Source organism: Ornithorhynchus anatinus, chromosome 10 (genome assembly GCF_004115215.2).
Source record: "Ornithorhynchus anatinus isolate Pmale09 chromosome 10, mOrnAna1.pri.v4, whole genome shotgun sequence".
Lineage (NCBI taxonomy): Eukaryota > Metazoa > Chordata > Mammalia > Monotremata > Ornithorhynchidae > Ornithorhynchus > Ornithorhynchus anatinus.
The window spans coordinates 34,598,070-34,623,329 of NC_041737.1; the positions used below are offsets into that span (position 1 = coordinate 34,598,070).

Here is a 25,260-nt window from a genome sequence, read left to right on the forward strand (position 1 = left end):
GAGATGAGAAATTCTCCAGCTATTGTTCTCGAAATACACTTGCCATGTAAAACAGTGCCTTCACTGAGGGTTGGACTTGAATTTTGCAGAAAGTACTCTCAGTAATTGCTGCAAGGACAGATCTCCGAACAGCAGAGCCTTCTTTCCCATGTGCTAGGGTCCCGCTCCCACCCTGTAGGAAGATTCCTAAAGCATCCTGTCTGGGGTGCTGCTTGTGCTGTGTGAAGAATGAAGGGAACATCCCTGGAGACTAGTTTATCTGTGAATGTGTAAAGTCTGCAGAAACCGTGGTTCTGGAGAGCAGGATGTTACCTGGGCTGGGAACTTTAAATACAAGATGGCCTAAGAAGCCAAGGGAGTCCTGCTCATGTGTCTCCCTCCTCCTCCAAAGATCCACCTGCCAGAGTTCCAAAGCCCTTCTGCCACTTGTTTACCTGCACTCAGTATGGAATAGCTATGCATAGGGGTTTCTAGACTCTTCAGCACATAAGGGTAGGTTCTCACCTTTTAATTCAAAAGACAACACACACACACACACACACACACTCACATACTGTCTTCCAGTAAACAATTTTCTAAACAAGGTACCTCCCTTTTGAGACCCATCCTACTATTCTTCATAGGAGTAATAGCAATAACATTTATTGACCACCCACTGGGAAGCAGAGAAGTACAAAACACAAAAGTGATACCTTCTCTGCCTACAGGGAACTTACACTTCATCGGGGAAGACTGGCATAGAAGTAAACTAAAATTGCAATAATTATTTTGTCCTTTACACTTCTGCACATAAATCAGTTGGCCTGCAGAATCAGTTTGGGTAAAAAAACTTATTAAGAGACATATACACTGCAGAAGATAGCAGAGCAGCAAGATTCTAGCAAGATCTGAGCCAACAGAAAATGAATCCATCAATCAGTGGTATTTATTGAGCAGTTATTGTGTGCAGAGCACTGTACTAAGTGCTTGGGAAAGTTCTCATTCATTCATTCAGTTGTATTTATTGAGCATTTACTGTGTGCAGAGCACTATTTAGCAGCTGGGAGAATACCATAAAACAATGACATATTTCCTACCCACAACGAGATTACAGTCAAGAGGAGGGGAGATAGACATTAATATAAAAAAATTACAGATACAGTACGACAGCGTTGGTATTCATGTTCCCTGACCACAAGAAGTTTTCGGTCTATGGGGGAGAAAGAATAGAATATTTAATTGATTGATTAATAAAAATAAATGAATTACGGGTATGTACATTAAGTGCTCTGGGGCTAAGGGTGAGCTGCATATAAAGTGTTTAAAACATACAGATCTAAGTGCGTAGACAATGCAGAAGGTGGGGGAGAAGAAGACTTAGTCTGGGAAGGCATCTTGGAGGAGATGTCATCTTAAGAAGATGTGATTTTGAAAAGTAGCGTGGCCTAGTGGAAAGAACATGGGCCTGGAAGGGAGAGGGGTTTTTTTTTAGATTAGAGGAGACATGAGCATGTTTGAAAGTAGTGGGGAAGAAGCCATTGGAGAATGAACAGTTGAAGTTGGCAGTCAGGCAGTCAGGCAGTCAGGCAGGTGGCAGTCAGTCAGTGCTTGGCAGCTTTTGGACAGGAGTGAAGGAAGCTGAATGAGAAGGTGATCCAGGTCTGTGGGTTAGTGTTATGATATCAACAAAGGGATAGGGGAGCGAGTACTTCGAGTTCAGTAGAGAGGGTATTGTTGAGGGCATCATTTTGGTCATCCAAGGAAGATAGTTTGGGTAGGAAGGATAAATGGGACCGGATGAATTGAGAAAATTGTCTGGAACCAAAAGATTGGAGGTCTCTGCTGAGGGACAGGACAGATTTTTAGGGAGTAGGAGTATGGGAGAGAAGGCATGTGAAGAGACTGTGGTCAGATAGAGGGATTTCAGAATTGGTGAGGGTAGAGATTGTACAATGTCTAGAGATGATGAAATCAAGTGTGTGTCCAGGTTGGTGACTGGGAGAGGTGGGGTGGAGCAGGAGGAGTGATAGTCATCAGGAATGTCTATGAGGATTTTGGAGTCCCCAAGGATCAATGTAGGGATGGAGAAGGAGAAGGAATGTGAAAAGGGATTAAAATGGTCTGGTATCATTTCATCTCCCTCCTACCATTCCTCTCCAAACTTCTTGGGCAAGTTATCTACACCCTCTGTCACAAGTTCCTCTCCTCCAAATCTTTCACTGATCCCCTCCAATCTGTTTTCCAACCACTTCACTCCACAGAAACCTCCTTCTCAAAGGTCATAGATGATTTCCTTCTTCCCAGATCCAAAGGCCTCTACTCCATCTTAATCTTCCTCGACCTTTCAGATGTCTGTGACACCAACATCCACCCCATTCTCCCGGAAACAGTATCCCACCTTGGCTTCACTGACACTGTATCTTATCCTGGTCTCCTCCTATCTCTCTGGCTGTTCATTCTCAGTCTCTTTTGCTGGCTCCTCCTCCGCCTCCCACACCATAACTGGATGTCCCTTAAGGTTCAGTTCTGAGTCTCCTTCTGTTCTCCATCTACACCCACTCCCTTTGAGAACTCATTCGCTCACATGGCTTCAACTACCAGCTCTATGTAGATGATTCCTAAATCTTCATCTCCAGTCATGATGACTCTCCCTCTCTGCAGTTTCACATTTCCTCCTTTCTTCAAGACATCTCTACTTGGTTGTCCTGCCATCACCTCAAACTTTAAAATGTCCAAAACACAACTCCTTGACTTCTCATCCAAACACTGACCTCCCCATGACTTTCTCATCACTGTAAACAGCACCACCATTCTTCCTGTTTCACAAGCCCATAACCTCTATGTTATCCTTGATTCCTTTCATTCAATCCACATATTCAATCTATTACTAAATCCTGTCGATTCAACCTTCACAGCAACGCTAAAACCTGACCTGTCCTCTCTATCCAAACTGCCATCACCTTATTCCAAACATTTATCCTGTCCCGCTTTGATTACTCTATCAGCCTCATTGCTGATTTCTCTGACTCTTGTCTCTCCCCACTCCAGTCCATATTTCACTGTTGTCCAGATCATTTTTCTCCAAAAACTTTCAGTCCATGTTTCCCCACTCCTCAAGACCCTGTAGTAGTAGTCTATCCACCTCCACATCCAACATAAATTCCTTACATTGGCTTCAGAGCACTCGATCACCTTGCCCCCTCTTATCTCACCTCGTTGCTCTCCTACTACAACCCAGCCACACACTTCACTCTTCTAATGCCAATGTCCTTTACCATATGTCAATCTTATCTATCTCATCATCGACCTCTCACCCATGTGCTGCCTCTGGCCTGGAATGCCCTTCCTCTTCATATCCGATGAACCATCACTCTCTCCACCTTCAAACCCTTATTAAAAGCAAAATGAATAATAATAATAATGATAGTAATAATGATGGTATTTGCTAAGCATTATGTGCCAAGCACTGCCTTTTCCTTGAATGGGCCTCCAGATTGAGAGCTATCAGGCTTAACGTGTTATGTTCTGGGCTGGATATGGAGGCCAGTCCAAACCTTGCTGCTGGAGTCATTCTCCCACTGCCCATCATTCTTACCCACCAGGCTACCTGCCTCTTTCTTTTCCACAGGGCTCTTTTCCACAGAGCCTTTCCTGGGGCATTCTCATTCTTTCCTTCCTCGACTAAGTCCTCAATTATTCTTCTCACACTCCATTCTGCATCACCCTTTAACTTGGATTTGCAACCTTTATTCACCTCTCCCTCTGCCCCACAGCACTTATGCACATATCCACAATTTCTAGACCATAAGCTCAGTGTGGACAGGGAAAGTGTCAACCAACTCTGCTAAGCTGTACTCTCCCAAGCACTTAAGACAGTGGTCTGCACATAGTAAATATATGAATAAGTATATATTTAAATAAATAAATAAATGCAATTAAAATAATACTTAATACTCATGTATATTTCAGTTTAGTGAAAGTAAGTTTGTCATTTGCTCTTTTATTTATTCACCTATTTATCTCTCCCTACTCCTGCTCTTACCAGTTGAAAATAATTTATTTCCAATCTGCTGTTCATAAATAAGTTGGGCCTTATCTCTCCCCACGATTGTAAGAACTTTGAGGGCAAGGGCTGTGTTTTCTTTATGGCTGTTGAATTCTCCCGAGTGTCCAGGGCAGTGTTCTGCACATGGTACTGTGTAGGTGCTCAAAAAATACCACTGACTGATTGATATGTAGGTGCTCAGTTGAGAAGCAGCGTGGCTCAGTGGAAAGAGCCTGGGCTTTGGAGTCAGAGGTCATGAGTTCGAATCCCAGCTCTGCCACTTGTCAGCTGTGTGACTGTGGGCAAGTCACTTCACTTCTCTGTGCCTCAGTTACCTCATCTATAAAATGGGGATTAAGACTGTGAGCCCCACGTGGGACAACCTGATTCCCCTGTGTCTACCCCAGCGCTAGAACAGTGCTCTGCACATAGTAAGCGCTTAACAAATACCAACATTATTATATTATTGACTGATGGATTGACTAGAGAAGCTTTACACATCCACCCAGTGAAAGTATCACTTGGAGGCTGAGACAGGAGAGGGAAGTTTAGTTCCTTTTTGGGGGGACTCTCCCCTGTTAATCTGTAGTTGAGGAATAGAGAAGCCCCTGTTCTCATTCTCCTTAAAGAGAAAGTAGAAGTTGAGGAAATGCCTTTTCACTGCCCAAGCTTCACTACCCCCAAACAGGCCAAACCTGGGCCTTCTCTATGGTGGCAGTGGGGAATTGGGAATCTCTAAAGTGAGCTCTGTTAGTCTCCTATAGTGGAAACATAAAGACACTTTGGCCCCATTTATTTAACTCCACTCCAGCCATGGAATTCCCACCTGGGAGTCAAGGAAACACCATAGAGTCGGTGGCTGAACCCCATTGTGGATGAGGTTTCTGGAGTTTGGTTTTCATTTCCCAGCTGAGCATTCCCTTCGGCAGCTGAATTAATAATTATCCCGTGTGTCCCCTGGCCTGGGATCTTCAGCACATTTTTCAAAGGCCAAGTGGTCTGCCATCACATCCTGTGCTCCTTGGTAAACACCTTCTGATTGATCAATTGATTGACTGCACAAACGGTGATAATTCAGAGCAGAGAGGGAAGGTAAAATGACTGTGCCTTTCCCATGAATGGGCCTCCGGATTGAGAGTGATCAGGCTTAATGCTGTATGTTCTGGCCTGGAGATGGAGGCCAGTCCAAACCTTGCTCCTGGAGTCAATATCCCACTGCTGATTCCTCTTGTCCACCAGGCTGCCTGCCTCTCTCTTCATATCCACAGGGAAATGCATTCCTGGGGCCCTGCTTTACTCCCAGCCAGGGGCAGTGAGAGCCTATGGACATGGGGAATTAGGGTTTTTGTTGAGTTCCTTCTTTATTCAGAACACTGTACTAAGCTCTTGAAGACTAGTACAGTGGTCAGACCTAATCTCTTCCCTCAGGGAACTTACAGTGCTCTTCAAAACTTGTAGCAAAGATGGAACTACTTGCCACTGGTGTAATATTGGACCCATTTTTCTCCCAGGTTGGCCTGATTGCTTTAGAGATTTTGTGTCATGTGTCAGAAACGTTATTTCTCTCACCTGCTCCAGTCTCTAGCCTTTTGCTTGTATCTTTCATTCTTCTCACTCATTTATGCTGCTGAATTCCAAGTGCTTGGTTAGAAAGAGTGCGATTGTTGTATGTGTCTGCAAGGGACCTGAACATTCCGATAGGGTCTGCCTGGGGCAAAGCCAACACTTGATGGAAACAATTTCCAGGACTCATCCGCTTTCAAACAGGAACAGCTTTGTCTTCAGTCAAGTCAAAAAGGAGATTTGGGACAGTGTTGTTCTTTTGTTATTATTCTTACAAATCTATGAAAGTTACTTGTTTGGAACCTGAAAGGTGGGGGTTCATTTTTTGAGATTATGTCTGTCTGCCTGGCCCTAATAATAATATAAGGTTGGTATTTGATTTTAAGCGCTTACTATGTGCCGAGCACTGTTCTAAGCGTGGGGTAGACCAGGGGAAGCAGGTGGTCCCACGTGGGCTCACAGTTCTTCATCCCATTTTACAGATGAGGTAACTGAGGCACCGAGAAGTTAAGTGACTTGGCCCAAAGTCACACAGCTGACAAGTGGCCGAGCCCGGGATTCGAACCCATGACCTCTGACTCCAAAGCCCGTGCTCTTTCACTGAGCCACGCTGCTTCTCCCAGCCCACGCTGCTTCACTGGCCCGAGACGTTGAATTTGGAGGTTGAATTTTCGCTTATCTAAAACTAGCTCATTTTTCTTTGCTTTTTCTTATCTAAAAGGTAACTACTACTAATAATAATGTTGGTATTTGTTTAAGTACATACTATGTGCAGAGCACTGTTTTAAGCACTGGGGTAGATACAGGGTAATCAGGTTGTCCACTGAGGCTCACAGTTAATCCCCATTTTACAGATGAGGTAACTGAGGCACAGAGAAGTGAAGGACTTGCCCACAGTCACACAGCTGACAAGTGGCAGAGCTGGGAGTCGAACCCATGACCTCTGACTCCAAAGCCCAGGCTCTTTCCACTGAGCCACGCTGCTAGTTCTGGGCATCAGTCAAGCCTTACCAAGGTGGAAAACAAGGCTGTTTTGTTCTCTCTGGGGAAAACACCTTATTGTTTTCTCCAGGAACAGCTTCTCTTTCCTCCAATCTAGCCTTGTGGCTCAGTCCAGGAGCAGGTAGGTAAGGTTCAGACTCAACAGTGCTCCCTGACACTTTGCTTTTACCCTGGGTGGAACCTCTATTTCTCAGCACCTTCCAGGGCAGAATCAGAGTAAAGGGATGGGAGCTGGGTGTAGAAATTTGGCATTGCTGGCAATCGCTAGGCAGGGGTGCTGATATCAGTCAGGCATCCTGGAGTGAGTCCTGAGATGAGATTCATGTGGCGTGATTGCATTCCAAGGTATCTCCACTGATGTTTGGTGCTGAAGGTTGTTTTCTCCAAAGCAGATTCATATCGGATCGCTGCTGTGGGAAAATATTTGCAAAAATGCAGGTCCCCCTGGCAGAAGTGGTCTTTAGAAAGTGGTCCTCATGCCCCATCCAAATCCTCCCTGAGCAAGAGCCCATCTAAAACCTCACCATGGGAGAGGCCTGGGAACATTTTCCTTCTTCAGCTGCCTGACCCTGCAGGTGACCAGAATAATCACTGTTCCTGCCAGCTCCTGCTCTCAGTCCATCCCCCACAGCAGCCACTAAGACTCTGACCACTTCTTCCTCCCAGTCAACCCCTACGAGGAAAGAGGTCTCCAAGCCTGAGACCTGCTAGGTGCTTGCAGGTGCAGCAGTTCCCCATTGCTGCACCAATTCTCTCCCAGAGCAGATGGTAGAGGAGACTTTAGCTTGGCGAAGGAAAAGCTGATAGCAAGAGTAAGCAGGGCTAGGATTGGAGGAAGAAATAGCAGTTCCCTTTCTATGCCCTGAGAATTGTCATGGAGCCCTTACTACCAGCCCCAGACAACTGGAGTGCAGGTTTGGGTCTTCTAATTACCATGTTTTCTTGGCAAGTGGTGGCTAAGTCAGAGGGCCCTGTAACTGGGTATTGTGATTTAACAGGGTTTCTCATTTACGCAGCCTCACTCTCCAGTAAAATGGCATGATAAGAGCAAGCTGTTCATTAACCACTGAAAAGACCCGCCTTCTGCTTGAGCTCCCAAGCCGAGCTCCCCCAAAGCCTCTGATCAACCTGCCCTTGCCAGCTTCGGTTTAGCATCATTAGCCACTGTCGTCTCTCCCAGCCTTGCTGGGGCAGCCATTGGCATAGCCCAGAAATGAGTGGGAATCCAAAATTCAGCCAATCACAGATTTGCCTATGTTTCACCTTCTGTTAGGCATCTTTATCACTTGGAGTATCAGGCATTGTGACTCATCTGAAACCTTTTGTTATTTTCATCTTTGAGAGTTGTGGGTAGCTCTTTGGCTTCTTATATCTAGAAAATCGTGAGCTCTCTTAGCCGAACATGGGTGAATTGGCTTGTTGGAATTATGCAAAATTGGGTTCAAGAAGTCACTCTTGATTTACAACAATTACATGAACTTTTCCGGACACAGGCCAGAGAAGATGGTGTTTGCGGTTGATATGGAATGCATATACTAAATATAGAATGTGCAGTGGAAAGAGAGAACTGCATTTTCCAAAAGGATGCTGCTTTCTTGAAATGCTATCCATGGGAGAGGATGTGACTAGAAAGGCTGGAAAACATGCCAACAGCCGCTTCACATCACACTAATCTTGAAGGATTTTAGGAAAGAGTTAGATGGTGGTGTGTCAACTAAGTTGGAAAAGTTAAGGAAGAAGAGGAGAAAAATTGAGTCATACTAAGCTGGAGGGGCAAGCAGGACATCCGTGTGGAGAAGTTCTGGAGGCAAAAGGAGATGTAGGTCAGATGCAAGGTCCTTCCTAGAGATTTGGAAGTCATCCACCTAGAGGTGGTAGCTGGAGCCATGTGAGTGGTGAGTTCCCCCAAGGAGTGAGTGGAAAGCAAAAACAGCAGTGACCCAGAGCAGAGCCTTGGATGATATCCTTGTTAACAAGGTAAGAAACAGAGGGAAGCCAATGATTCATTCATTTATTCATTCAATAGTATTTGAGCGCTTACTATGTGCAGAGCACTGTACTAAGCGCTTGGAATGTACAATTTGGCAACGGATAGAGACAATCCCTGCCCATTGACGGGCTTATAGTCTAATTGGGGAGACAGACAAAAACAATAGCAATAAATAGAATCAAGGGGATGTACATCTCATTAACAAAATAAATAGGATAATAAAAATATATACAAATGGGCAGATGAACACAGTGCTGAGGGGAGGGGAAGGGAGGGGGGAGGAGCAGGGGAAGGAGGGGAAAGGGGCTTAGCTGAGGGGAGGTGAAGGTTGCGGCAGAGAGGCAGCAGAGGGAAAAGGGGAAGCTCAGTCTGGGAAGGACTCTTGGAGGAGGTGAGCTCTCAGTAGGGCTTTGAAGGGGGAAGTGTTATTGGCAGATTTGAGGAGGGAGAGCAGTCCAGGCCAGAGGTAGGACATGGGCCAGGGGTTGATGGCGGGACAGGCGAGAACGAGGTACAGTGAGAAGGTTAACACCAGAGAAGCAGAGTGTGTGGACTGGGATGTAGAAGGGAAGATGGGAGGTGAGGTAGGAGGGGACAAGGTGATTTAGAGCTTTGAAGCCAATAGTGAGGAGTTTTTGCTTTGCGAAGGTTGTTAGGTAACCACTGGAGATTTTTGAGGAGGGGGGTGGTGACGTGCCCAGAACATTTCTGTAGAAAGAGAATCCGGGCAGCAGAATGAAGTATAGACTGAAGCGGGAAGAGACAGGAGGTTGGGAGGTCAGAAAGGATGCTGATGCAGTAATACGGTCGGGATAGGACGAGTGATTGTACTAACATGGTATTACTAGATTGCTCCCTTTGATGATCTCCTAGCTGATGGAGCTGTTGCCTCTTTAGTAGCCAAATGACCTGCTATCTGCTACCTGTTTCTGTAGGATGTGGGACATTAGAAATCACATCATCAACAGGATGTGAGAGGCCCAGTAGGCAAATTCCTTCCGGACCATTTTACTTTTTTGTATTTTGTATTTGAAGACCAATTGACCCATGCAGTCATTATTTTCCCTGTTCACCATAATGGCATATACCCATGCTAAGCACACGCTGCTTGTATATACATAAGGGAAACCAGGTTGCTTATAATAGTTTAAATTCCTTTCCATAGATTCTTTAAAAGGTTATTTTAATTTGAGGTTTTCATGGGTTTAATCATCTGAATCATTATAATAATGTTGGTATTTGTTAAGCGCTTACTATGTGCAGAGCACTGTTCTAAGCGCTGGGGTAGACACAGGGGAATCAGGTTGTCCCACGTAGGGCTCACAGTCTTCATCCCCATTTTACAGATGAGGTAACTGAGGCACAGAGAAGTGAAGTGACTTGCCCACAGTCACACAGCAGACAAGTGGCAGAGCTGGGATTCGAACTCATGACCTCTGACTCCAAAGCCCGTGCTCTTTCCACTGAGCCACGCTGCTTCTCATTATCTATAACTTGAACTGCTACACCTAATTAGTAGGTATACAATTCACTCTTTTCCAGTGTTTATGCATTTTGTGTGTTTCCTTTTAATGTTTTTCAGGAAGATAGGAACAATACATTAAAGATAGAGTTTTAGTTGTATTTAATGTGCGAATCCTTCATCTGACTTTGAGTTTGCAGGTACATAATGTTCTGAAAATGCCATGGCAAATCCAATAAGGAACTGCACTATGGTGATGCTGCTTGTCTATTTCAGTGGAACATGCAAGCCCATTTCTCTGCTTTTGCAACCCATTCAGTGATTAAACCATATTTCTTATGTTTTTCTAATTTTTTTCAGGCCTAAAATATCAGGGTTAATGAGGGGTAACAAGGCTTTCTCTTTGTCCCTCAGCCCTCCCCGCTTATTTTCCCACTCGACTGTAAAGTCTGGGAAGACAGGGATTGTGCCTACCCACTCTCTAATATTGCATTCTTCCAAGTGGTTAGAGTATTGGTCTGCACATAACAAGTGCTAAATAAATTCCTCTGATTGACTGGATGAATTCTTGGATGAGAGACTCTAGATGGTGGGAGACTGGAGGGAAAGTTTACGGTGTTCGAAGGTTCAAGAAGATTGAGAAGAGCTAATGAAGTATAAGCGAAATCTTGCTTTTTGAGCCCCCTCTCCCTCACTCCCCTCTCTCCCCCAACATTCCTCCTCTCCATTTTTCACTGATCCATAAATGGTCCTCTCAGGGACCTGTGACAGATGCCGGTCTTGGTAGGGTGGCCACATAAGCAATGAAGGACTCACAAAATGCCATCGTTTTAGAGAAGAAAATTGGAGTTGTAGAAGAGAAGTTTAGTGATGTTGGAAGGCCCATCCCTAACCATGGGGTTTTCTGTCCAGGAAGGCAGTCATCATGTAGTCCTTCCAATCAATCAGTCGTATTTATTGAGCACTTCCGGTTTGCAGAACAGTGTACTAAGTGTGCCCTGGTGGGTTGGAGGTAGAGTGCTGGACTGAACCATGCTCTGATTCAGGAACCTGTGTTTCTTATGGTCTTATACTGTTAAAAAGAGAGCTTTTGTATAACCCTGGTTCAGTAGTTCTGTCTTTTTAGTGTTGGCTTAAAGCTAGTTAGCTAATAATAATGATAATAATTTGTTAAGTGCTTACTATGTGCTAAGTACTGTACTAAGCACCGAGGTAGGTACAAGATGATCAGGTCTCACATGGGACTCATGGTCTAAGTAAGAGGGAGAGCAGATTAATATCTCATTTTTACAGGTGAAGGAACTAAGGCACAGAGAAGTTAAGCGACTTGCCCAAGGTCACTTAGCAGGTAAGTGGTGGAGCTGTGATTAGAACCCAGATCCTCTGACTCCCAAGCCCGTGCACTTTCTACGGTCCATACCACTTCTCAATTTAGCCAAACCTATATATAGGTTTGGCTAAAAATAATGAAAGTCAATATCTAGCCTCGAATTGAATTACAAGAACCTCTGTGAGAATTTGGGGAAACTGTCTGATGCATCTGTAATTTTTTATTCTTAAGGCAAATTCTCTATGATTGTAGATCTAAGAAGGGTGCTGATGCTGTTTTGAAGCTGCAGCATTGAAATAGAGTTGGCCTAAAGAAACTGAATATCTAAAAATATCCAAGCCTCTGCTCAGCTACAAAATCTTCCTCCTGTTCTGTGGGCCTCATGTTTGAATATCTGCAGTACAGAGATAATTCAAAGTAAAATCCCCAATTCATCTTTTTCCCCTCCTCTCCATACACAGGGCTTTCCATACAATCTTGGCTTGAGCTCTGATTTAATAAAATGAATTTGTATTAAATGGCAATCTTTTCCTTTCCTCAAATCTAGATTTCTTTTTGATTAGGGTTTAGAGTCAAGTTGACTAGTTTTACTTAAAATAAGTTGTATTCCCTCTTTATCTGCCTCTCTCTTCCCTCAACCAAAAAGAAATTTCCACTGTAATTCCTCTTCTGAGTGGTAATTAAAACCTAGGGATGCAATAAAAAACTAATTTATCTTCTGGATTCCTTCACTTAATTCAGAACTCCTCCCTGTGTATGTGCAATTCAGTGGTTAGAAATCTTCAACTTCCCCCAGTTTTTAAGATTCCATTTCCAAGTGACATAATATTAGATGCAGGTCGTTATAGCCATGACATCTTAGAAGCAGTAGAATGTGTCTACCAACTCTGTTGTATTTTACCTTACCAAGCATTTAGTACAGTATCCTGCACACAGTAAGTGCTCAGTGAAAGTCATCAATTGATTAACTGATTGATGGCAAATTCAGTCCCTTGGACTTTTGCAGTGAGTATCTGAGAGGGCTACTTGCTTTTGATTTTCCCTCTAGACAGTAAGCTCTTTGTGAGGAGGGAACATGTCTATCAACTCTGTTTTACTTTACTCTCCCAACCTCTTAATGCAGTGCTCCTCAGAGTAATGCTCAACTAATAATAATAATAATAATGTTGGTATTTGTTAAGCGCTTACTATGTGCAGAGCACTGTTCTAAGCGCTGGGGTAGACACAGGGGAATCAGGTTGTCCCACATGGGGCTCACAGTCTTAATCCCCATTTTACAGATGAGGGAACTGAGGCACAGAGAAGTTAAGTGACTTGCCCACAGTCACACAGCTGACAAGTGGCAGAGCTGGGATTCGAACTCATGAGCCCTGACTCCAAAGCCCGTGCTCTTTCCACTGCGCCACGCAATAATGATTGATTTTTCCAGTTTGGATTTTACTGAACCTTGAATTTTTAATCTGTCTGCCCAGAAGCAGAATTTGCCATTCCCAATTAGAGTTCCAAGGGTTTCAAAGCTTCATTTTATAATCTCCATCCTGCCCAGGAGGTCAGAAGAATGGATGTATGCTGTGAGCCAGTGACACTATTGAGAGCTTGTATGTTCCCTCGGAACAGGGGCTGTGGTCATTGCACACCACTGATTGTCTGTGTGCCCTAAAGTCAGTGGTCAAGGGTGTAGAAATGAATGGGTAACCATTGAAGGATTTGGGGAAATGGCAAGACACAAGCCAAATGACAGTTTAGGAAGATGATCTGGCAGTAGAATGAGCTATAGACTAGAGTGGCAGAGAGGTCAACTAGAAGGTTAATTCTAACTGAGCTCCTAGTCTAGATTGCTGGTCATTTGAGAAGAGAATCTGGGAACTGTGGCCGTTTCCTCTGTATACTATAAGTTCTGTGTGGGCAGGTAATTTGCATATCAACTCTGTTACATTGTGCTCTCCAGAGCACTTAGTACAATGCTCTACACACATACTAAGTGCTCAGTAAATAAGATTGGTGAAAAAAGAGTAGCATGTAATTAGCGATTAAAAATGAGCAGAGTTAAGGATAATAATACCAAGGTTGTGAGCTTTGCAGACAGGGAAGATGGTTTAATGGGAAAATTAGATACAAGAATGAATTAGAGAGGGAAGTTGAGCAGTTCAGTTTTAGAAATACAGAGCTCAAGTGCCAGTGGATCATCCATTTGGAGGTGTCCTGAAGGCAAAAGGGAATGCCAGATGTCAGAGGGATGAGAGGTCGGGGCTAGCATGATCATACCATTCAAGAGCGGTCTGGAAATTCAGCTCACGTCATGTCACATCCAAGGTAGGTGTACTGCAGCACTGAAGATTTGACTACATTCCAGAACTCCAGAATTCCAGAACTTCCTGAGAAGCAGCATGGCTCAGTGGAAAGACCATGGGCTTGGGAGCCAGATGTCATGGGTTCGAATTCCGACTCTGCCACTTGTCAGCTGTGTGACTGTGAGCACTTCACTTCACTTCTTTGGGCCTCAGTTACCTCATCTGTAAAATGGGGATGAAGACTGTGAGCCTCACATGGGTCAACGTGATTACTCTGTATCTACCCCTGCCCTTAGAACAGTGCTCTGCACATAGTAAGCGCTTAACAAATACCAACATTATTAACTATAATATGGTGTTTGAGTGTAGCCTATAGGAGATGACTGATGAAATTGATCAAGAAGTTGGATGTGTCCTTATAGTAATTGAGGTCTTCCAACCATATAAAAGTTTGGCACCATTACAGTTTTGTCACTAGGCCATGAGATGCAGCACTGCCTAGTGGATAAACGTGGGCCTGGGAATCAGAAACCTGGACTCTAATACCAGCTCTGGTTCTTGTCTGCTTTGTGACCTTGGGCAAGTCACTAAACTTATCTGGGCTTCAATTACCTCATTTGTAAAATGGGGATTAAGACTGTGAGCTCCATGTGGGACGTGGACTCTGTCCAACCTGATTAGCTTGTATCTGCCCCAGTGCTTAGTATGGTGCCTGTCATTCAGTAAGTGCTTAACAAAAAGCATTAAAAAAAGGGCATTCCATTGGTGTGCTGCTAAATACCTAGTTGTCAACTATCTTTGTCTGTCAATCTCCTGAAAGTTCTGATCGCCTTTTGATTCTGTTTTTACATCTTTGTCTAGACATTCTTCATTTGATAGTGCACTGCCTGGGAGCAGAAACTGGAGGCTGCATTAATTCTGGCTTACTGATGAAAATCCTTGGTTGTGCATCGCATTTATCAGATATAGTTGAATATATAGGTCTGACTTTGTTTTGGTTTATTATTAATCTATAGGTCTGTGCAGATTCCATGAAGCAGTTTATAATCATCTGCATTTCTTTGTGTGTGTATATCCCTCAAGAGCAGTAATCTGAATCAGCAGTGCCTGGATGACTTTGACTGGCCAGGAGTGATGGCAGAGCCAGTGCAGGGAACAGGGATAGACGAGAGAAAGGAGAGAGTGAAGTGAGGGCAGAGAGAGAGGGAGGAGAGGGTAACAAGTTAGAAATTGTCAGAAGAAGGCCAAACAGAGACTAAAAACAAAGGAGGCCGATGCCCCTATCCACCTCATACTATACTGAGAAAATTGAAACCATCAGGCATGATCTCCCTACAAAATCTCCCCTGCTTCTCTCCAGTCCTTCCCTCCCCTGCCCCTTCTTCAACTCCCCCATCTTTCCCAGCAATATCTCAATAGGAGATGGTCCACTTCCTCAGAAAATCTATCCCCTCCACCTGCACCTCTAACCCCATCTCTTTGCACTTTTTCAAAACAGTTACCCCTCCCTTCTTCCCTCCCTGACTGCCATTTTCAACTGTTCACTTTCTAATGGCTTCTTTCCCACTGCTTTCAAGCATGTTCGTGTTTCCCCCATCCTAAAAAAAAGTTCAAGAGCTCTCTCCCCTTGCCAGCTCCCCCCTCCAGCCTCACCCCCAGCCCCAAAGCACATCCCCAGCCTCACCCCCTGTCCCAGCCCAGCAACTTACTCACTCCAGCCCCAGCCCAGCCCAACTCTGGCCCAGTCCCAGCCCCATCCCAGCGCCAATCCCAGCTCCAGCCCCAGCCCCTGCTCCAGCTCCTGTCCCAGGGAGTAGCAGCCAAATCACTGCCACCCTGACTAGCCACATGATGAAGCCCAGCAATGCCACCAAGTGCTTACCTGTGGAAAGACTCTACAGTCATCCCAAAGTATGGAGCTGGAAGAGAAACAAGGTGAGAGAGTATGGGGAGACAGATGCTTAGACCAAGCTGCAGGCTGGAGGAAGAGTTAGTGTTGTGCTGCTCTCCTTTCTCCCTGACTCTGCGTACCATACCCTTTGTACTTTCTGCACTTGAGGATCCAGGCTCAGTGCCAAGATTCAGCCCAAAGCTAGGGTTTCCCTTTGCACCTACTCATCTCCTGGCTCTCCCATGGGGATTCGTGGGTTATACCATAGGAAACATCTCAGGATGAAGGAGGAGAGGTGGGAATGAAACCAGAGACAGAGAGAGGCCTGCTTACTACAGCTTCTTTGGTTCCACCTTCACCAGGCGGTGTGGCCATGTGTCCCACATCCTCCCAGCCACGCAGGGATGGGGCTTAGGAGAGATGAAGTCTGGGCTGCCTGCACTGGAAGGTCCATTTCATCTGCTAATCGCATTCCACGGACCCCTAGCACCAGGCTATGCTGAAGGGAGGGGATGGATTTCTATTGCAGGAGGAGAAAGATTGTGGGAGAAGCATTTTCAATCCGTCCAAGGTTGGGAGCAACTTTAGGTGGGAGCTGCAATGTAATGGGGTATGTGGCTAGGGACTGCACTGTGGAGGGTTTGGGCCCCACCATTATCTGGGACCCCCTTATCCCAAGGCCCAGGAATTATATCCCTTCAGCCTCTATGGTATTCTAGTTCTGGGATCAGCTCTCTTACCTTTCCTCTTGAAGATGGCCATTATGGAGAAATCCCCGAAGTTCTGTGGCTTTTCTTCAGTGTGCCATATGGGGAAAAGTAGCTGGCACAGATGTTTAAGCATTAAGTTCTTTCCTAGCTGGTAAATTGCTGCTAAAATCCCATCAGAGCCACATGCTTTACCATTTGTCAGATCTTTGACTTTAATAGTGACGTTCTCAAAAGCTGCACCTGAGTCCATATATTGGCCAGATTTCTATGCTTCAGAAGTTCTTCTTTTTAATAGTTGAAGGCCTCTTTTGAAGATTTCTTTAAAGTGTTTTTGACATGTCTTCAAGATACCCTGTGTCACTGATTAGGGTAGATTTGCTATACTCTTCACCAATCAATCAATTAATCATATTTATTGAGCACTTATTATGTGCAGAGCATTGTACTAAGACCTTGATGCTTTTGGTAGTGGAAATAGGATGATATTATAGCACTGTTCTCCTCTTGGAGCTATAGTTAAATTCTTGCCTAGATTTTTTCATTCATTCATTCAATCAATCATATTTATTGAGCACTTACTGTGTGCAGAACACTTTACTAAGTGTTTGGAAGAGAACAATATAACAATAAACAGACACATTCTCTGCCCACAATGAGCTTACAGTCTAGGCAGGGGGAGACAGACATTAATATAAATTAATACACTGCAGATATGACACAAGTCCTGTGGGCCTGGGAGCAGGGAAGAACAAAGGGAAAAGTCAGGGTGATACAGAAGGGAGAAGAGAAAATGAGGAGACTAGTCAGGGAAGGCCTCCTGGAGGAGATGTGTCTTCAATAAGGCCTTGAAGGTGCCAGGCACTGTACTTAGTGCTGCGCTGCATACAAGCAAATCAAGGTGGACACAGTCCCTGAACCATGTGGGGCTCACAGTCTCAATCCCATTTTACAGATGAGGTAACTGAGGCCCAGAGAAGTGAGTTGACTTGCCCCCAATAAACACAGCAGACAAGTGGCAGAGCCTGGATTAGAACCCATGACCTTCTGACTCCCAGGCCCATGCTCTATTCACTACACCATGCTGCTTCTTGACTAAGTTTATCTAGATTGTAAGTTTATCATGAGCAAGGAATGTGTCCACTAATTAATGTGTCCACTAATTCTGTTTCATTGTACTCTTCCAAGCACTTAGTACTATGTTCTGCACATGCACAAAGTAAGTGTTCAATAAATACCACCGATTGATGGATTGATGGCTAGCCTGGTTGAGTCAGAGCTAAGGGTGTCCTGTCTGAGCCAATCTCCATTGCCAATAGAATAAAACAGGAATGTGTAGTCAGGCCAGGTTTGTTCAACTTGTTCTCCCATAACCGAGCTGGAGGATACAAGAGACCTTGTATCCCGGGAACCGGGTCGTGGCTCAGTGGAAAGAGCACGGGCTTTGGAGTCAGAGGTCATGGGTTCGAACCCCGGCTCGGCCACTTGTCAGCTGTGTGACTTTGGGCAAGTCACTTAGCTTCTCGGTGCCTCAGTTACCTCATCTGTAAAATGAGGATTAAGACTGTGAGCCCCACGTGGGGCAACCTGATTCCCCTGTGTCTACCCCAGTGCTTAGAACAGTGCTCGGCACATAGTAAGCGCTTAACAAATACCAACATTATTATTATTAAGAGACCTGGATGGCTGGTGTTAGAATACATTTTCCCACCTCAGGGAAACTCTTCCATTTCTACAGACTTCGATTATCATCCAGAGTCCTCGAAACAACCATTCTAGAATTACTGTACACAGGCGTCTGTGCCCTACAGGCACATCCAGGAAGATAGGCAACTGATTGTAAATCACTTCACCAAATCAGGCAGGTTCTAAAGGCTGGCCATAAGTCTAAAGAATACTCAAGTGATGTATCAGTACACCCCAAGGAAGCCATACTCACAACCATTTATTGGCAGTAGAAAGCTGTATCAGAACTCTGCTACCTAGGGAGCCCACTGAACAATGATGGGATGATAGACAAATAGAAAATAGAGTCAAGAAGGACAGCACATTCATTCATTCATTCAATCGTATTCATTGAGTGCTTACTGTGTGCAGAGCACTGTACTAAGCACTTGGAATGTACAATTCTGGACATCCTTTGGGAGATTTTCAAGCACAGTGTGGTGGTAGTGTGGCAGGATTAGACTCCAGACCAAGCCACAGGTCAACAGAGCTGTAGTGTTGAGCAACTTCTCTATGGCGTGAGACCTGGACCGCACTCAAGCTCCACATCTGACCCCTTGAACAGTCCCTGCAGTTCAATATCAAAAACCAAGACAAGATCATGAGCAATAAAGTTCTGGAACAAAGTCAGTTTCCTACCATCGAGGTTATGCTGACCTTAACACAACTACATTGGGTGGGACAGGTGAAGAGAATGAGCAAAAGTAGGATACCCAAACAGTTGCTATATAAGAGCTGATATTGGGAAACTGACAGCAAGGAGGGAAGAGAAAGTATTTTATGGACAGTGTAAAACAAAGCCTCAGACACTGCTGCATCGCATCCAAAACTGGCATTCAGTTGCTGAAGACAGACCTGCATGGCTCACTGATATCAAGAAGGGAGTGTTTCTCTTTGCGTGAAAGCTTTGCTCAGAAAGAAAGACAAGGAGGCAGAAGAGAAAACAGCTCTAGGTACTGCAAATGTTAAGCACAGCAGTACAACAATGGGCTCCCTTTTTGTGTGTACGGTGTGACTGAGACCTTGGATCCCATGTTGGCTTTTTCAGTCATATACGCTTTCATAGACAAACTCGACTCTCAGTGGTGTCTTCAAATATGAAGGTCGGCTATATATACTAGCAAAGCATTTCTTTTTTTGGATCAAGTAGTTTTTTTTCTTCTTCTTTTTGAGTCATTTCATTGAGCCAGTCTTGGTGTTTTCTCCTTGTCATTCCCACCATCTCAGAATCATTATATTTATTGAGTACTATACTAAGAACTTGGGAGATTACCGTGCAATCGAATTGGTAGACATATTCCTTGCCCACAAGGACCTTTCAATCTAGAGGGGGAGACAGAAATTAAAATAAATTATGGAAGTGTGGCCTAGTGGATAGAGCACTGGCCTGGGAGTCAAAAGGACCTGGGTTCTAATTCCAGCTCTGCCACTTATCTGCTGTGTGACTTTGGGCAAGTTACTTAACTTCTCTGGGCCTCAGTTACCTCATCTGTAAAATGAGGATTAACACTTTGAGCCCCAAGTGGGACATGGACTAAGTCCAACCTGAATAGCTTGTAACTACCCCGGCACTTAGTATGGTATGTGGAACATAGTAAGCGCTTAACAAATACCATTAAAAAATGTACATAAAGTGTTGTAGAGCTGAGGATGGGGTGAATAAAAGATGTAAATCAAAGTGCAAGAGCAATGCAGCAGGGAGAAGGAGTAGTGAAAATGAAGGCTTAGGAGAGACCTCTTGGAGGAGATATTATTTTAATAAGACTTTGAAGGTGGGGAGTGTGATTGTCAACTATGAAAAGGGAAGAAATTACAGGCCAGAGGCAGTGCCTGGGCAAAGGTCATTGGTGAGATAAATGAGATTGAGGTACATTGAGCCACAGGCTGGTATTAGTATAACAAAGCCTACATGCTGAGTTGTAGTAAGAAATTAGCAAGGTAAGATAGGAGGGGACAAGGTGATTTGAGTACACTGAAGTCAGTGGAAAGTGCTACCAATCACCTGATAAGCGTAGCATAGGAAACACCCAAACAGCAGCTCGTTCCAGTCCATGCTATTTATTCCCACTCCCTCCTGGGACGTCCCAGCACATGTTTGCGCATTCAGTCCAGGCTCTGAGTTTATATTGCCAGCAATTCTAGTTTATTATAACTTTCTGTCCATTTACCTAATCCATCCCAAGAGACTAATGCCAATACAATTCCCTCATGTCTTCCCATTGGTTGCCAAGCTGTTAGTCAAGTCCCACAGCCAATCAGTATTCATTTCCATCAACATTCACTCCTCCTGGATGGGCACACTGGCAACAGCCATCCTGAGTTCTCCGCTACCATTTGGTCGGGACCTGGGGGTTGAGCACTGAGCAGAGATGAGATTCTGGGGTCCGACCCCACTGGTTCCCTGCCACTGTGGGGCTGAGTGCTGGGGAGGAGGAGGAGGAATTTGCAGAGGGTTAGGCCAAGGTCCATCCACTGCTCAACTCCAGAATGCATGGGGCAGGGGGGAAGGCATTAAAGGAGGACTAGAACCAGGGTTTCAGTCTCCAAGGAGTGGGGGAAGGGGATGCCAGCCCAGGGGCTGCTAGCACTGTCTGCATGGTGCATACGCTCACCCTCGCATCCCAGCCTCAGGGCAGCCCTTCCTCAGCCATCTCCATCACAGCAGCCTGAACTCCTGATGTGGTGCACACACTTTCACTCATTCCCATCCATGACCCAGCCCCAGGGCACCCCTCTCTGACCCCCACCGCAGTAGCTGGAGCTCTCTGCATCGCGTGCACATCTGCACTCATTTCCTCCCATTTTCCAGTCCCACGGCAGCCTTCTCTTACCTCCACCTGGCCTCATTCCTGTCCACATCCCAGTCCCAGGGCACACCTCTCTGACCCCCACCATGGCAGCCTGAGCTCTCTGAGCATGCATACACCCACCCTCATTCCCACTTAAGTCCTAGACTTTCATTCATTCAATAGTATTTATTGAGCGCTTACTATAATAATAATAATAATGTTGGTATTTGTTAAGCGCTTACTATGTGCAGAGCACTGTTCTAAGCGCTGGGGGAGGCACGGGGGGAATCAGGTTGTCCCACATGGGGCTCACAGTCTTAATCCCCATTTTACAGATGAGGTAACTGAGTCCCAGAGAATTTAAGTGACTTGCCCACAGTCACATAGCTGACAAGTGGCAGAGCTGGGATTTGAACTCATGACCTCTGACTCCAAAGCCCATACTCTTTCCACTGAGCCACGCTGCTTCTCTATGTGCCGAGCACTGTACTAAGCGCTTGGAATGAACAAGTCGGCAACAGATAGAGACAGTCCCTGCCGTTTGACGGGCTTACAGTCTAATTGACAGGCTTACAGTCTCCAAGTGCTGTCCACTGACTTCTCCTGCTCCTATTCCAGGAATGCTGATAAACCCCACTCCTCCCTCCAGCCACCATGTACATGCTTCTGGACTCTGGTTGGCAGTGCACTGTTCTCAGTATTGGGCAGGATGCCATTCAGGCAGAAACTATCTGCCTGGATAATAATAAGGAGTTTCTGTTTGATGTGGATGTGAATGGGTAACACTGGTGGTGCTAAAGGAGTGGGGAAATAGGGACTGAATGACTTTGTAGAAAAATCATCTGGGCAGCAGAGTGAAGTATGGACTGCAGAGGGAGGACACAGGAGGCAGGAAGATCAGCAAGAAGTCTAATGTAGTAGTCAAGGCAGGATACAATAAGTGCTTGGATCAATGTGGTAGCTGTTTGGATGGAGAAGAAAGGTCAGATTTTAGCAATATGGTGAAGGTAGAACCTGCAGGATTTGGTGACAGAAGGAATATGTGGGTTGAAGAAGAGAGATAAATCGAGGATAATGCCAAAGTTATGGGCATGTGAGACAGATGGAGGTGCTGTCTACTGTGATGGGAAAGTCAGGTAGAGGACAGGGTTTGGGTGGGAAGATGAGGAGTTCTGTTTTGGACATCAGTAACCTGGAGAGCTTGGATTGGATTATGATCAATACTGAAAGTGATAGCTTTCCAAAATTACTGACACCTCGAAGATGAATGAATGAGAGATTGTTCAAAAGATATGAGCTCCTACCTCTCTCGACTTCATGGATGATTGGTGTTATCTAGGAAATTTGTACACACAGTGACTTACTCAAAGATTTGGTGACCATTCTTACCATTTTTTGAACGTGAAGAAACCAGTTTTCACCAAGCACTCTGGATTTTTATACCTGGCAGTTAGAACATTTGAGCTTGGGGAGTATGACCTTTCAGGGAGGATGGACTGTAGCATGCAAATGCGGTCATATCACATTTACGAGTTTTATTACAGGTTTTTCAGGAGCTGACAATTAACATCTTCAAGTATACTTTCCTGTGCCTCCTTCTCATCTCTCTTTGCTTGCTACCCCTCCCAGAGAGGTGCAGTGTGGAGAACACACTCAGACACCTGTAACCCCACTCTCTCCTGGGAGGACTCAGCACATTCAATCATATTTATTGAGCGCTTACTGTGTGCAGAGCACTGTACTAAGCGCTCAGAAAGTACAATTTGGCAACAGGTAGAGACAATCCCTGCCCAACAACAGGCTCACAGTCACTGAGACCTCTTCCATGCCACCAGTCCAGTTACCGAGTGTGGGGCGCTTCCACAGGTAGGGTTTTAACTCATCAGTTCATTTGTATAAACCCGCCTTGAGCTGATATGGTCAGCTCCCTTTGCCCTACCTAAAGATGCTTCCAGGAGCATCATTAGTCTCCGGGCTCTCAGGCAGGTTCCATGGCTTCTTGTTGGCAGTTGAGAAGGAAGTTGGCATCCCTTGGACTCCAGCAGTATCTATCACTCTTAATTCCTCCTCCCATGGTCTGTTGATCTCCACTGTGGTTTGATTCACTGTCTTGGAGCTATGTGGCTTTGGGGTAGGAGGCAGGGGCACCCCCAAAATACCAAGGTGTTGGGGAAACCTGGGGTAGTAGGGTCAATCCCAAGCTGTGATTGTGTGGGAGTTGGAGATGTCCAGCAATGGCAGCAGCTCCAGCAGTCTTTGTGGGCTGTGCTCCAGATCAGGGCGGGGGAAACACCAGGATCTGATATGTCGGGGTGTGTGTTGGAAGGGGGTGTCAGTCTGGACCAGTTGAAGCTAATCAGGGGGTAGTAGCTGCTGCATGTGGGAATAGACACCTGCTGAACACCACTGAGGTGATCCAAAACAGCAGCAGCTCTGGCCCTCGGGGTGCATCATAAGATGAGGGGAGGGGAGGCATCAACTCCTGGGTCGTGACAGCTTGGAGTCCCATTTCTGCATTGCAGAGCAAATCCCAGACCGTGGGGATGATAGCGTAGCTAAATCTCCCTCCGTACACCGCACAGTTTAACCCAGACCTGGTTTGAAACCGGAGACGGGGAGGAGAAGCAGGGGTGGGGAAACTGCCGGCAGCCAGCGAAAGCAAAGGGACTGTCCCTCTGTGTGGGACTCTGGAGTAAGAAGAAGCCGAGGGCTCACCTCTCTTCCACAGAGCTCAAGCCTGAGGAAGCCAAGGGTAACACCACTGACCACCCTTCTGCTTGGAACTCCCGTTGTTGGGTAGGGATTTTCTCTATCTGTTGCTGAATTGTACTTTCCAAGCATTTAGTACAGTTCTCTGCACACAGTAAGCACTCAATAAATACGACTGAATGAAATCACATCTCTTCCAGAGGGGCCTTTCCTGATATCACTCATCTTTCCACTCTTATTTCCTCCACAACTATTCAATAGTATTTATTGAGCGCTTACTCTGTGCAGAGCACTGTACTAAGTGCTTGGAATGTACAAGTCAGCAACAGACCCTGCCGTTTGAAGGGCTTACAGTCTGATCGGGGGAGACAGGCAGACGGAACAATGGCAATAAAAGAGTCAAGGGGAAGAACAGCTCATAAAAACAATGGCAACTAAATAGAATCAGGGTGATGTACATCTCATTAAACAAAATAAACAAAATAAATAGGGTGATAAAGATATATAGAGTTGAGCGGAGAAGTACAGTGCCGAGGGGGTGGGACAGGAGAGGGAAAGGGGGGAGAAGAGGGTTTAGCTGTGGAGAGGTGAAGGGGGGGTAGAGGGAGCAGAGGGAAAAAGGGGGGAACTCAGTCTGGGAAGACCTCTTGGAGGAGGTGAGCTTTAAGTAGGGATTTGAAGAGGGGAAGAGAATTATATTGTCTGAGGTGAGGAGGGAGGGCATTCCAGGACCGCGGGAGGACGTGGCCCAGGGGTCGATGGCGGGATAGGTGAGACCGAGGGACGGTGAGGAGGTGGGCAGCAGAGGAGTGGAGGGTGCGGGGTGGGCAGTAGAAAGAGAGAAGGGAGGAGAGGTAGGAAGGGGCAAGGTGATGGAGAGCCTTGAAGCCTAGAGTGAGGTGTTTTTGTTTGGAGCGGAGGTTGATAGGCAACCACTGGAGGTGTTTAAGAAGGGGAGTGACATGCGCAGATGGTTTCTGCAGGAAGATGAGCTGGGCAGCAGAGTGAAGAATAAACTGGAACGGGGCGAGAGAGGAGGAAGGGAGATCAGAGAGAAGGCTGACAGAGTAGTCTAGCCGGGATATAACAAGAGCCCGTAGCAGTAAGGTAGCTGTTAATAATAATGTTGGTATTTGTTAAGCACTTACTATGTGCAGAGCACTGTTCTAAGCGCTGGGGTATACAGGGTAATCAGGTTGTCCCACATAAGGCTCACAGTCTTAATCCGGGATTCGAACCCATGACCTCTGACTCCCAAGCCCATGCTCTTTCCACTGAGCCACAAACTACCACTTCAGTACTTCCGTGCCACCTAAGCCTCAGGTACACACACCCCACCATTTGTTATATAAACATCTTTATTTTCTAATGTTTTCTGCTATCTGTAATTTATCTTATTATCTGTCTTCCCCATTAGAATCTAAACTCTTTGAGGGCAAGGGTCATGTCTTTTAGACTGTAAGCTTATAATGGTCAGGGAAAATGTCTATCAGGTCTGTTATATTCTCCCAAGCATTTAGGACAGTGTTCTGCACTCAGTAAATGATCAGTAAGCACCCTGAAATGGGCATACAAATATGTTTGATACCACTGACGGATATGAAACATTATCTTATGGTAATAGCAATCTGTGTTCCTGAAGTCACAGTGACATGCCATCTCTTTAGTGCTTCTCCCTCTTGAGGTGCTCAATGTATTTTCTAAACTTTCGTGAAACTGTGTCAAGGGTGTCAAGTCAGAGAAACTCCTAAACCATAGAAAAGTTCTGTATCTTGTT

General features: G+C 45.4%; 1 protein-coding gene across 3 annotated transcripts in view; it reads left to right on the forward strand.

Moving 5' to 3' along the window:
* The window catches only part of IMMP2L (inner mitochondrial membrane peptidase subunit 2), a 912,519-nt gene that overhangs the window by 667,351 nt on the left and 219,908 nt on the right, over positions 1–25,260 (forward strand). The window lies entirely within an intron of this gene.